Below are 13,289 nucleotides of genomic sequence, written 5' to 3'. Positions count from 1 at the left end.
TTAGAGCTATCATAAAAAGTAATGGAATGGCAGGAGAGATAGTGAGACTCCCTTTCTGGAAGATCCTCAAGTAGAGGTGGGAGATTATTTGATGGGTACATCATAGTGTTTTCTTTTGTGGATTGATTGGATTAGATGGATTCTGGGGTTCCTTCCAACTTTTAAATTCTATAATTTCTACAATATTCTACAATACTCGGATTCTGGGCTAGTATTTCAGTGCAAATATTATGGACAGTTTCTGTGGATGTACAATGAACCTATAGACCAGGGTTAGCCAACTTTATGTTATCTTAAGGTAGCATTAATTATTATAATTATTTTATTTGAGGACTACACCCAGATTAAAAAAATACAGTACATTAATATAAGAGTTAATTTATAGTCTTCCCCTACTTTTAGCAAATGCTTTGAAAAGTCATGGTACTTTTAACTCCTTAGAAAGTGGGGGAAGGGCAGTTAATTGGCAAAGCAAATAGAGCACCTGCCCTGGAGTCAGGAGGACTTGAGTTCAAATCCAGTCTCAGATATGTAATAATTGCTGAGCTGTGTGACCTTGGGTAAGTCACTCTTAACCCCATTAATTTAAATAAATAAAAAAATTTTTAAGTCTTAAAAAAAAGTGGGGGAACTTGTGTCATCAACATGACAGGTGAAGGCATGAATCATGAAAGCAAATACAAAACAACAAAACAATAACACAATAGTATAAAGATAGGTGTATACTGACTAGTCTCCATCATACAGACAGAATGTATTCCTCAGATCAGTTTGAAAATTCTGTGTAATATGCTCTGTTCATAATACTGCTTAAACACACCAAAGAAAATTAACATCACTGAGATCATTTATTAGTGATGGACTTAAAAAAATCTAATACACATTCTATGCAAATTACTATTTTATTTTTTTTGCTTGTGAAAATTAAAACCCAGAGGACAGTCACAGAAAATCATACTGCCTGTCTCATGTGGCCTGTGGGCCATATTTTAGCCATCCTTGCTATAGACAATGGAACATTATAGTCATAGAAGAATCAAAATGGCAGTTCAAAGGAAATATATGATGGATATCAATGAATTGTAAAACCATTACAAGTCAATTGATTGATTTGTGTGGGTGAAGACATCTTTCATGCCATTCATGACTAGAAAAGGAGGTAGACTAGAGGGAGAAACAGATTGCAAGCTCTAATTAAATTGGTAGCCTTTAGCATATTGGGTAGATCCTATGAAAAATTTACAGAGAGATACAGCCACAAATCACATTGGGTAAGAAGGTTTAGATGGGTCGTAATCAGAACCACTGGTAGGAATATCTATATGGATGATGTTATTTGTATTCATGATTCCTTATATCTACATGGGAAGATTCCAACCTCCTCCCTGCACAAGCTGATAAAGGATAGACTATAGTCCCAGACCACATTGTACTATATGACCTGAGCATTCTTCAAGTACTGGGCTTAGGGTTTTGATCAATTTGTTAAATGCTTTATTCTGTTTCTCACTCTGCATAAAGCCATCCACAGTAGGACTTTAATTATAGAATAATAAAGATTTTCATTGGTTGGAGGATGCGTTTCCTCCTAAAAATGATATTCCGGAGGAATCCAAAAGAATCCTCTTATAGTAAGCTCTTCTCAGGAGACATTAGGAGGCACAGGAGAGAGAAAAAGAAACTTTTTTATCATTATAGTCTGGTGCCAGATTATCAAAAGGCTGATGAGTAGAGATCAAATCACAGCAGGAAGCATGTGTGCATTTGTGTATGTGCACCTACGTGAGACAGGGAATATAAATTTTTGATGCTTCTGATTTTTCATTTTTTCACAGCTCTGATTTTTTAGGTTCTTGCATTTCTATTCAAGTTACCTTTTTTTCAGGATTTGGTATATGTTAGAGGAAAGATGAGCATAGAGCAATCTCTTGTTTGAGAAATAAAATGGAGACTCTGCTAGAAAATAACCAGAGTGTCACTTCACTAGAGGAGTGCCAAGCCTTAGCTCAGAGAACCCCAGAGTGCTCCAGCTGGGAGGTACCTCATCGAGACCTCCTATGTGTGAACATCAGCTACCCTCTTGCAGCATTTTGAAGATAAGAAGCCTCCCAAGGCAGTCCATTCTACTTTTTAGAATCTCTGTTGGGAAGTTTTCCCTTACATTTAGCCAGAATCTACCCTTATGTTCTTAGTTCTAGCCTCTGGGGTTAAACAGAAGAAATCTAATTCTTGTTCCATGTGGCAGCCTTCCAAACAAACACTTTAGGATGATTATCATATCCCTTCTTCTTTGTCATGTTCTAGTCCAACATCATGGTTTCCAACCTTCCTAGTATCAGACAGCTTTTCTCCAATCTGCCAGCAAATATCCATTTATTAAGTACTATATGTGCTGTTATCCAACAATATGCCCAGATGCATGAAATACCCTAGATGCGGTCTGACTAGGGCAATCATAGCAAGCCTATCACCTGCCTGGTGCTGGACAGTCCAATGCTTTTGAGGAAAAGTTCTGGATACTCTATTTCTATTAACCCAGACTGAGATTGAATTAGTTCTTTGGCTGCAATGTCAGTTTGGTGAGTCATATTGAGCTTGCATTCCACTGAAACCCACAGATCTTTTTTCACACAAACTGGCTGGCTGTCCACTTCTTTTACATTCTGTACTTGTTCAGTGTTTTAAGAACAACACAACTCTGGGTGGCTAGGTGGCGCAGTGGATTGAACGCCAGCTTGGAGTCAGGAGTACCTGAGTTCAAATCTGTCTTCAGACACTTAATAATTACTTAGCTGTGTGGTCTTGGGCAAGCCACTTAACCCCATTGCCTTGCAAGAAACCCCAAAACACCAAAAAAACAACGAACAACACAACTCAAGTATATGGATTTACATTTAGACACATTATTTCATTTTATTAGATTCAGTTGATCTGTTTAGCATTTAGCATTCCTTTTGAATTCTAATTCCATCATTCAACATTTTAGTTTTTCCTTTCAGCTTCATGTTATCTGCAAATATGGATCTAGTCTTTCAATCTAGTCATTGGTAAAAATGTTGATCAGTTTGAGAAAAAGATCTTTAGGGCACTCCATCAGAGACATGCCTCCTAGTTAATATCAATGACTTTGCTTATTGTGATCAGTTGCCCTTCTAGTTCTGAAGTTATCTAGTTTTTATCTGAAGTTATCTAGTTATGAACTTATCTAACCATATGATCATATGATGACCCACATATCACCAGCTTGTCCAAGGATAATGATGGACTATCAAATGCTTAGCAGAAATTCAGGTATACCTTAGCATCTATTGATCTATCAGTCCATCGATCCCATCAGAGAAGAAAATAAAGTTGAGTATTATCTATTCTTGATGTAACCATTGAAGGCTTTGTGTGATAACTAATTCCCTTTCTAAATGGTCACAAATCATCGCTTTAAGGGTGGCACAATGGATAGAGCACAGGCCCTGGAGTCAGGAGTACCTGAGTTCAAATCCAGCCTCAGACACTTAATAATTACTTAGCTGTGTGGCCTTGGGCAAGCCACTTAAGCCCATTGCCTTGCAAAAATCTAAAAACAACCCACCCCTCAAAAAACCCCAAATCATCACTATGAACTCAGTGGTGTTGAAAGTAGAGGACAAGAAATATTCAATAAAAAGTGTATGTGGAACAGTCTTAAGAGAGGTGTGAGAGCTAGTCTTGTTTCAATGAACAACTCCTCGACTCTTCTTCCTTCCTGACTTTTTTCTATTCGTTGCATTATCATCGTCAACTTTCCTCAAAGTGAAGAAAGACACAAAGTGTATTTAGTCCTACTTGGAAAAGTAGATAGCCAAAAATAAATCCCAAAACATTTTTATTGTTTTCAAAGTCTAAATTCCCAAATGGATAATAACTAGAGTCCTGGTGGAAGCTTGCTTTGGCTTCCTCCAAACTTTTTAGTTTTTGAACCATGAAGTTGGGAGAGAAAGAAAAAGGAAGAAACTATGGTGGAAAAGATGATGAAATGATGGGAAGATGGAGTAAGCCGAGAGTCTAACACCATACCTGAATGCAATAAATGCTTATTGGTTGATTGGTGATTAAAAAGGAAATAGCACTGGCCTGGGAGTTTTGTAAGGGACCTAGGTTCTAGATCTGACTTTTCCCCTAACTTGGATTTTTTACTTTATTTTCCTGTGTCTCTGTTCTATCTTGCATTAAGTAAAAGAGTTGGATGAGATTCTGATGATCAGAACTGGAATGGGTGGGAATCTATGCCAGAAAGAAAGAGGTTTTGGGGTGTCTAGGTGGAATTACCTAGCTGGGTGGCCTTGGGCAAGCCACTTAACCCCATTGCCTTGCAAAAACTAAAAAAAAAAGAAGAAAGAAAGGGGTTGGAAAGAGAGGAGGGAAGGAAGATGAACTCATAGGATTAAGAGCTGGAAGAGACTTAAGTAATAGATTTTCAGGCTCCATTTTACAGATGAGGAAACTCCAAAAGGTAGAAAAAGGAGGGCTGAACTCATAGGATTAAGCCCTGGAAGAGATTTAATGTATTTTCAGGCTCCATATTACAGATAGGGACACTCCAAAAGGTAGAAAAAGAAAGGCTGAGGGAAATTTGAGGACTCATTTCTCTTCCCTTTCAATCTTCTCTGGTAGAACTGATGTGTGTATGTGTGTGGTGTGTATGTTGGAAAGGGGAGCAGTCACTGTACTTATTGGCTAGATTCTGCAAGCCTAGCAGATTTTATTATTGCTTTTTTTCTTCCTCCTCCCCCCTCTCCCTTGAGGGTGGTGGTGGTGGTGGGGAACTGATGAGTAGTGCAGGAGCTGTCCCCAGCTGGACCTCCTTCTTACCTCTGGGAGTCTTGTCCTGCCAACATGACTTCTGTTCCATGTGAGCTGGGTTCTTCTCTCCTTCCCAGCACACCCACCCACATGTCACTCTGTCTTTTTTTCCCTCTTTCCCTTTTTCCCCCCCTCTCCATTCCTCCCCTCCCCCTCCCAATTCTCAGAACTTGCTCCCATTGGATTCCAGGAAATGGCTGGTGCAACTTTGAAACCAAATCCCCTTGGAATCCTGGTTGTATATAGTTTATTTCTTCCCCCTCCCCTCCTCATGGTGTCCTTGACAGACTGGGTCTAGTTACTCTGGAACGTGACCTGGCCTGGCCTGCCATGGGACACACTGATTCGGACCTCTGTACCTTGGCAAGCAGTTTGCCTGCCCTCCCCTCACTGTCTTTAATCTCAAAAGAGGAATTCTGGCTCCTAGAGGCTCCTCTCCCCATACCAGTTCACACCCAGTGACCCTGGTCTCATAAAATCTGTTGTTTCTGGGTTAGATTGGGCAGGGCTGCTTAACTGCTTACCAGTCCAAATTAGAATCTTCAAATGAAGATAGAGAGACCATCAGGTCCATTCTCTTAATACAAGTATGGCTACTTATCACTGAAATATCTTCAGAGAAAGGAATGAAACAATAGTTTGCAGTAGACCCTTCCAGGGGATGAGAGAGAGGAACATTCATTTATTAAGTGCTTATTAAGTGTTGGGAGGGAAGCTAGAAGGCAGAGTGGTTAGACTGCCAGATCTTAAATGAGGAAGACTCACCTTACAGAGTTGAAATCCAACCTAAGATATTTGTTAGATATGTAACTCTGGGTAAGTCACTTAACCCTGTTTGCCTCAGTTTCCTCATCTATTAAATGAGCTATTGAAGAAAATGGCAAAACCATTTCAGCATCTTTGGCAAGAAAAACCCAAATGGGTCACAAAGAATCAGACATGACTGACCATCAGCAGTGGGTCAGGCACCATGCTAAATACTTTACAAAAATGGTCTTATTTATTGGTATTTTCTGCCTTCCAGAGAATTTATTTTCTCTTTCTAATATAGAGCTGCTAAAATTTATCCTTGTCTATTCTTCAAATGTTGGACCCCTTCCCATTGGTTATACAGTGTCTTTTAGGTGCACTTTTTTTCCTGGAGGAAAAGAGGAGAACCAGATACTCTGTCAGAAAGACTGATAGTTGATAGTTATATGATAGATAGATAGATAGATAGATAGATAGATAGATAGATAGATAGATAGATGATTGATAGCTAGGCATTTTGCTAAGCAATGAAAATACAAATGAAAACAAGCAAGACTGCCCCTACTCTCAAGGAGTCTCCAAAAGCTTCTCCTTCTAATGGAGAAAGACAATATGTGGGGAGAGAGAGTTTAGAGATTAAGGAGCTCTTAGAGATCATCCATTCCATTCTTTGTTTTGCACATAAAGAAATCTAAAGACCTTGGACCTGAAGCAATTTGTCCAAGGCCACATGGATAGGCAATGAAGGAACTGAGATTTGCCCTCAGGTTTCTTGATTCCTCATCTAATGCTCCTGCCTCTGTACTGCACTGTCGATATTTTTATAGGATGTTCAATTCTGTCAGGGACTTCTCTGGAAAACAAACAACATGCAATGCCAGCCTCCTCATTAAGTTTAGATCTCCTTCTGGTTATGTCCTTGGCTCATGTTGTTTTTGGATTGAATTTGTGATTGTTTTGATATGTAGAGAACATTTGGTGAGGAAGGTCTTTTTTTCAGGGTAGACTGATACACACTGTACAACTAAGCAGCTTAAGAGTTGCTAAAGAAACCAAGAGACTAAATAAACTAGCCAGGGTCTCATAGTCACAAGATGCCTTGAGCCGGACTTGAATCCAGGTCTCTGTTCTCTGGCTCATACATGGCAAAATCTAAGTCCCTCCTGGAGTCTGGGGCACTTATTAATGCTGGGCAACCCATACGAAGTAGCATGGTACAGTGAGAAAGAGGAACAGAAAAACTGGGGTTCAAATCTTACCTTTGATGTTTCCTAGATATATGAATCTGAGTAAGTCACATCACTTAGCTTTAGTTTTCTCAACTGTCAAGGACTTTAAGGTCCTTTTCAGCTCTTAAGCATTAATCCTATGTTCTTGGACAACTTCACTTGATCTGATATATAAATTAAGGGTGTCAAACTCAGCGACCTCGATGATTCCAATGATCCTTTCCAGGCAGAAACATCTCAGAAACTAGTAGCGTAGGATTCATAATTTTTGTATTTGAGAAAAATATTCCAAACCATGGTACTGGGATAAGCAGTAAAAGGAGAAAGCGGAAATGAATGTGTGGAGGGAGAGAGAGGAGGAGAATGAGTGGGGAGGAGGAGAGAGGAGACTAGAGAAGAATTCCTTCCCCCCCCCCACTTTAATCTCTCCCCCTCCTATTTAGTAGTTTCCTAATTTAAGTAATCATTCTTGATAAGCACTGTTGTTGCTATCTGACAAATAGTTGCAAATACTCTCTGTATCCTTAAAATTTAGTGCCCTTGGGGGGAAAAGAACTTCAATCACCAAAGACTTTGGACTTGAAGCAATTTATCCAAGGCTACATGGATGGTGTGACTAGGATATCCTCTTCATACTACCTGCTTCCCTACACCAATGAATAGCTTTTTGGGTTAGGCCAGTTGAGTAAATTCTAGAAAAGTCTCCAGCTGTCCTATCTTCTTAGGGATCTCAGGATTACTACCTCCATCCTCATTCTTTTGCACCACAACTTGTATATCATGACATCACATCCCTGCTGTGAGAGTGAAGGACAGACAAGGACAACAACAATAATTTTGGTCACTCAGTGAAGAGTCAGGGTCAGATTGCGGATTTATCTGACCAAGTAACTATTGTCAAGATCCAAATTATAGAATTATAGTTTGGGAGGGCCCTTAAAGATCATCTAGTTCAAGTGTCTGTGAACATATTTTTAACTTTTTTTTTCATAAGACACTTGCGCATTTATGCATTTTGTTATCATTATGAGGATCCCAATGCCTTCATCAGACTGACAGGTCTATGAGACAAAAAGGGTCAAGAAACACTCCAATTTGGGGGACAAAACTTAGAATACATGACTTTCTGCCTAGAGTCTTAGGGCTTCACACATGAGAAACTGTGTCCTGAGAAGTTATGACTTGCTTGTTATCATAGTCCTGTAATGTACATATTGGAGGAAGAAACCAATTAATCAGAACCCAAATGCCTGGAATCTTCAGTACCTTAATTTTTAAAATTACCTTTTGCTTTTATAGTAAAAGGTAGGCAAAAGAAAATAAATTGTTAGCTAAGATTTCTTAAAGAAAAACAAAACATTCAGTAAATGGTATGCTATGGTATAGATAATTGTGGATTTGACCTCAGAGGCCCTGGTTTTGAATTGAGACTCTGTCATTTGCTTGTTTTGTGATCTTTGGCAAGTTACTTTCCCTAACTGGACCTCAACTTCCTCCTCTATAAAATGAGGGGTTTCAACAATTCAATTCAACAAACCTTAATAAGTGCTTACTATTTCCTGGTCATCAATGCTAAATCATGTAGTCTTCATTCTAGCCAACTTCCCCACTAGATATTTGAATTCCACTTTGGGAAGCACTCTAAGTTTTGATATGTAAGCTTTTACCTTAATCTTCTCCAAACTTCCACCTCACCCTCTGTCTATTGACTGCTTTCCTATTGCCTACAAACATGTATGTCTCTCCCAGCCTCAAAAGCTCGCACTAGATCTTTGCACTCCCATTCTCATCCTAAATCTTTTCTTTCCTTTGTGACTAAACTTCTTGTACAGATGCAGAGGATGAGAAGAGTATGTACACAAAGATAAAGGACATATTACAGGAAGGTGCAAGAATTGTTGGAATAGAATGGAATACTTGGGAATATATAGTAATCAGGTATTCGTGGAATATAAAATGCAAGGGGTGAGGGGGGGTATTATGAAATAAGTCTAGAAAGGTGGATTGGAATCTAGTCCTAAATTTGTGACTGATTTTAAATGCTAGCTAAGTGGTTTGAATTTTATCTTTTAGTGAATTTTGAGAAATATTTTGAGAAAGGGTGTGACATGATCAAACCAGTGCCTTTTGAACTATTATTTTGTCAGCTTTACCTAATATAGAATGAAGAAGGAAGAAACTGGAGAAAGCCATCTTAGAGGTTTTTGCAATAGATAAGAGAAAATGTCATCTTAGAGGTGGTGGGGTGGTGACCATGTGAGTGGAGAGAAGGTGGATGAAATCGAGAGTTGTTATGGAAGTAGAATGGGAAAAAAAACTTGGCTACTGATAAGATAAGGCAGAGATGGGGGAAAGTGGAAGGTCAAGTATGATGTAATAGTTGAACTCCATAGCTAGGATGATGGTAGTACTCTCAACAAATATAAGAACATTTGTTATGGGGGGGGGCATAAATAAAGGGAGGACATTCCATGTAGATATAATGAATTGAGATGAGACATTCAGGTGGAGATGTAGTTCAGTAGTCCTTTGGTTATATGGAATTGTTTTAGGAAAGGCATCTGGGCCAGGACATACAGATTTGGGAGCCATCTGCCTAGACATGATAATTGGATCTCTGGGAATGGATTCTGTCACCAAGGAAGAAAGTATAGACAAAGATTAAAACAAAATCCAGTGCCTTATAGTACAGTTGAGTGGAGGGCTACACATAATATTGAAGGTGTGAGAGGTGGATAATACCCAAAAAGAAAATAGGTCAATGAGAATAGGTCAAATAGGTAAATGAGAAGAAGGAAAATATACTTTCATGGAAGTCAAGAGAACAGAGTTTCTAGGAATCAATAAATGATTGACTATGTCAAAAGCTTCAGAGAACAAATAGAATATGGTGTGGGAAAAGAAATGGATTTAGCAGTTAAAGAGATTGTTGTCTGGTTAGTGGTAGTTGTTCAATAGAATAATGGAATTGTCCAGCAGATTGCAAAGGATTGAGATTTGAGTGGGTGATGAGGAAGTAGATGGAGGCAGCCAATGGGGATGAATTCACTAGTAATGGGGGAAGAAGCAAACAGATAATGAACAATTGCAAGATAAGGGACAAATAGAAAAGATCCCAGAGGAGGGAATGGGATCTAGGGCACAAGTAGAGATTATTAACCTTACAAGGAGAAGATTAATTATTTTCTCATAGATTAAAGCAAAAGAATGAAAGAATGGGGGGAACAGCCTAAAGGAGTTTTAAAGTTTGAAGTAAGAAAAAAAGAGGGAACTCATTAGGGATGACATTGATTTTCTTATTAAAACAGAAGGTAGTGTCCTCTGCTGAGAGAAATGGTTTTCATGGTGATTTAGGGGGTCTTAAAAGAGTTGAGCATTCTTCTCATGAGCAGTATGATAATCAATCAGGAAGAAAAAATTGATACTTTGCCATCCTGCCATGAGGGTCTAAAAGAGATTATTTAATATAAATTAAATAAAATTATCTAATATAAATAAAATGACACATGTAGAATCCAATGATGGGACTAGGGTTTAGAAAGGTGTGAGCAATGTCCACAAGTGCGACAAGAATTTCAAGGGGAGAGGATAATGTTTATTGAACTGGAAACTATGGGTTTATAATTATGAATGGTGAAAAGTGAGGTCAGATTAGGGGCGATGTACTGGGTAGAAGATTTGGGTGAAGTGGTGGTTAAAAAACAGGTTATTATTAGAAAGGGGAATGTCTAGATCATGGAGTTAACAGTTATGTGTGATAGGGGAATCTAAGATATGGTCATATTCCTGGGTGGCCGAGATGCACTGAATATAGAGGTCATAGAAGTTGAGAATGTTGATTAATCAGGATGTTTGAGTGGACATCAGTGTCTATCTTCTTAAATTTGAGGTCAGGTTCTGTGATTGATAGGAAACCTATGAATTAGCATGCCAAATTACTTGAAAAGCTAGGTGAAACAAGAAGATGAAATGAACCTCTTGGGAGGAGAAATTTCAAGGTGAGAATGGCAGGAGAATGTTATGAAAATGGCACTTGGGAGAAAAGAGTAGACGAATTCTTCTACCTGGCCCATGTCCACCTGGACATGAGAAAAGAAAGTAGCCAGTCTTGGATCGGCTTCTAGAAAAATCCAGGTTTCTGTGAGCTCAACAAGATGAAAAGGATGTTTGCAAAGATAAGGAGAGTCTAAAAATATAATATAGTGGGATTGGAGAGGAAAAGCACAAAGTATAAGGAGGGAAATGGAATTTAGAACTTGGGAAAGGAGGGGGAATCAACTGACTAGTGATGAGAGAGCAGGAAGTAGAGGGGAAAGGGACTTTTCCCTTGGCAGGCCTAACTCTTAATCATAGGGATTAGAGAAGGAGGAAATGGGAATTTACAAGATCTAATATTTTAAATTTGAAGGGCCTTTCCAGCTATAAGTCTATGTTCTGCTTCCTTCAAGTTCTAACAGTCTAGGGTTTTTGAAACTGAGACTAAGAAAAATATGAGTAAGTAGATCCAGGTCCTGCCCTCAGTATATGTATTTAGTTTTGGGGAGAGATTTTAGCTTGTCCTCCCTGCCTGGGAACTCTCTGAAACCTTATTAACCAATAAATTGTTAAAAATTTTATCTGTGTATTTTAGTCATGGATCTAGGCCTTTCTTTCTATTGCCAGCTGTCCCAACATCTCCTCCCCCCAATCCTCCTCCCTGCCACCATGTATGCTGCAATCACCCTTCTCAGCCTCCCGGTGTTATCTGTCCCCGAACAGATAGCAAATTAATTGGTCTAATCAGCTAGACAGGACTAACTGGCTCCAAGGAGGTCTGCCCATGGTGCCAACTCACATGCCTGTTCCTCTTCGCATGGCTCCCATCTCTATCCATATCTTTCCAGTAGCTCCTCTCCTCTCTTGAAAGGCTAGATCTCTCCCCTGCAAAGGAAAAAACAAAACAAAACCAAGCTAAAAATCACATTCTCTTTCCTTCTCAGCCCTCCAGTTCCTTTATCCTAGCAAAGAGATAAGGGGAGAATTTCTAAACCTTCTGGGAAAACCAGAATGATTAAGCATGTCTATATCAAGGTCATAAGGCTTCCTTGGTGGCTGTGCAGGGAAGGTACAAAATTGGACCTGAAACATAAGAGGCAACCTAAAACAATATGTCTTAGTATTTATCAATAATAATCATGAAAGTAAAGATATCTTGTGTTATAGATACATTTAACTTGGATTTTTCTGGAAATCACTTTTTAAAATGTTTTCACAACCACCCTTTGTGGTTTTGTTGTTGTTGTTTGTGTGTGTGTGTGTGTGTGTGTGTGTGTGTGTGTGTGTGTGTGTGATAGTAAAGAAGAACCTTCTCATTATATTTAGGGGAAACTGAGGGTCCAAAGAATTCACTGATTTTCCCAAGGACACCTTGAATCTTAAATCTTTGGATTGAGGAGGGATTAAGATTCCTAAAGTTGGTACAATTTATTGTATATATTGTACAGTGCAACATATTGTACAATGACTGTCTGAGAGGGCTATTGGTCCAGTGGGCCAGATGTTGCCTGCCAGGTGTTCTTTTTGGACTTAGTGCTTTGTGAGAAAGGAGATCAGCTAAGAATTTTTTTTTCTTTCTTGAGAACTCTGGTCATTACTTAGCCTAAACATGTAAACTGGTTCCACTTGACATGAGAGAAACAAATGAATTCTCTTACCCCCTGCCTTTTGTGTTTGCTCTGTGAGGGATTTGCATGAGACTATTAGTCTATATGATAACTCTCAACCAGAATCTAGGATACTTGAATAAGAAAAGTAGGTGAAGATAGAGTGAGGAGGAGGGTGTCTTTTCTTAGGTTTGAAAGTGGATTGGCTATTTATCTGCTTTAGTCATTTGGAAAATTTTCCCTAAAACAATCCATTAACCAGTCAACAAGTATTTAGGATGCATCTACAATATGCCAGGCACTTTGCCAAGAATCAGAAATAAAAAGAGTGTACCACTCCTTACATTCAACAAGTATATATTCTAATAGAGGAGACAACATATTCATATATGGGTGTAGTTTCTGTCCCCAATTCAAATGCCCATCTTTGAGTCTTCTTCCTCCTTCTCCTCTTCCTCCTTCTAGCAGCTACCTACTATGAGTATCCCTTTGGATCTCACACAGCAGTTTGTTCTGCAATTATAATCTAAACTAAATTCACTATCTCTTACATCCCATAGTATAATGCCTAATGAGTGTTTTTCAAATGAATAATCTTTGAAGGTGATTTGGTGAAGCTTTCTCGGACCTAGGCAATAATCCCTCTGGCTTCAGTCTACTTTTTCAGATTTATTTTTACAGATTTCAGTCTTTTTCAGACATGTCTGACTTTGTGGCACCATTTGGGAAGAATACTAGAATATTTTGCCATTTCCTTCTCCAGTTCATTTTACAGATGAAGAAACTGAGAAAAACAGGGTGAAGTAATTAACCCGTTCACAGCTAATGAAAC

This window comes from Macrotis lagotis, chromosome 6, assembly GCF_037893015.1.
Source record: "Macrotis lagotis isolate mMagLag1 chromosome 6, bilby.v1.9.chrom.fasta, whole genome shotgun sequence".
Taxonomy (NCBI): Eukaryota; Metazoa; Chordata; class Mammalia; order Peramelemorphia; family Peramelidae; genus Macrotis; species Macrotis lagotis.
This window is presented reverse-complemented; position numbering follows the sequence as displayed.